Here is a 1,248-nt window from a genome sequence, read left to right on the forward strand (position 1 = left end):
GGTTTTCGTTACTTCCCGTTAGTTCCCGTTGGTTTCCGTTAGTTTCCGTTCGTTTCCGTTACTTTCCGTTACTTTCAGCTATTTTCCGTTAGTTTTCGCTACTTTCAGTTACCTTCCGTTAGTTCCCGTTGGTTTCCGTTAGATTCCGTTACTTTCCGTTAGTTTCCGTTACTTTCCGTTAGTTTCCGTTACTTTCCGTTACTTTCCGTTAGTTTCCGTTAGTTTCCGTTACTTGCCGTTACGTCCCGTTCGTTTCCGTTACTTTCCGTGATTTTCCGTTAGTTCACGTTAGTTTCCGTTAGATTCCGTTAGTTGCCGTTCGTTTCCGTGACTTTCCGTTATTTCCCGTTACTTTCAGTTACTTTCAGCTATTTTCCGTTAGTTTCCGCTACTTTCAGTTACCTTCCGTTAGTTCCCGTTGGTTTCCGTTAGATTCCGTTACTTTCCGTTAGTTTCCGTTGGTTTCGGTTACTTTCGCTTAGTTTCCGTTGGTTTCGGTTACTTTCGGTTTGTTTCCGTTGGTTTCGGTTACTTTCCGTTAGTTTCGGTTAGTTTCCGTTACTAAACCTTAGTTTCCGTTAGTTTCTGTTAGTTTCCGTTACTTTCCGTTAGTGTCCGTCGGTTTCCGTTAGTTTCCGTTAGTTTCCGTTACTTTCGGTTAGTTTCGGTTAGTTTCCGTTACTTTCCGTTAATTTGCATTCGTTTCCGTTAGTACTTGTTACTTTCCGCTAGTTTCCGTTACTTTCCGTTACTTTCCGATACCTTCCGTTACTTTACGTTAGTTTCCCTTACTTTCCGTTAGTTTGCCTTACTTTCCGTTAGTTTCCGTTATTTTATGTTCGTTTCGGTTACTTACCGTTATTTTATGTTAGTTTCCGTTACTTTCCGTCATTTTCCGTTACTTCAAAATCAACTTTGTTGAAGATTCCAGGAATGTCCTGGAAAGTTCCAAGGATTTAAAGTAAACTTTGGGGGAAGATTCCGAGCATTTCATGGAAAGTTCCGAGGAATTAGATTCAACTTTAGTTTCCGTTAGATTCCGTTAGTTTCCGTTACTTGCCGTTACTTCCCGTTCGTTTCCGTTACTTTCCGTTATTTTCCGTTAGTTCACGTTAGTTTCCGTTAGATTCCGTTAGTTTCCGTTAGTTTCCGTTAGTTTCCGTTGGTTTCCGTTAGTTTCCATTATTTTATGCTAATTTCCGTTACTTTCCGTTAGTTGCCGTTACTTTCCGTTACTTTCCGTTAGTT

This window comes from Octopus bimaculoides, chromosome 11 (genome assembly GCF_001194135.2).
Source record: "Octopus bimaculoides isolate UCB-OBI-ISO-001 chromosome 11, ASM119413v2, whole genome shotgun sequence".
NCBI lineage: Eukaryota > Metazoa > Mollusca > Cephalopoda > Octopoda > Octopodidae > Octopus > Octopus bimaculoides.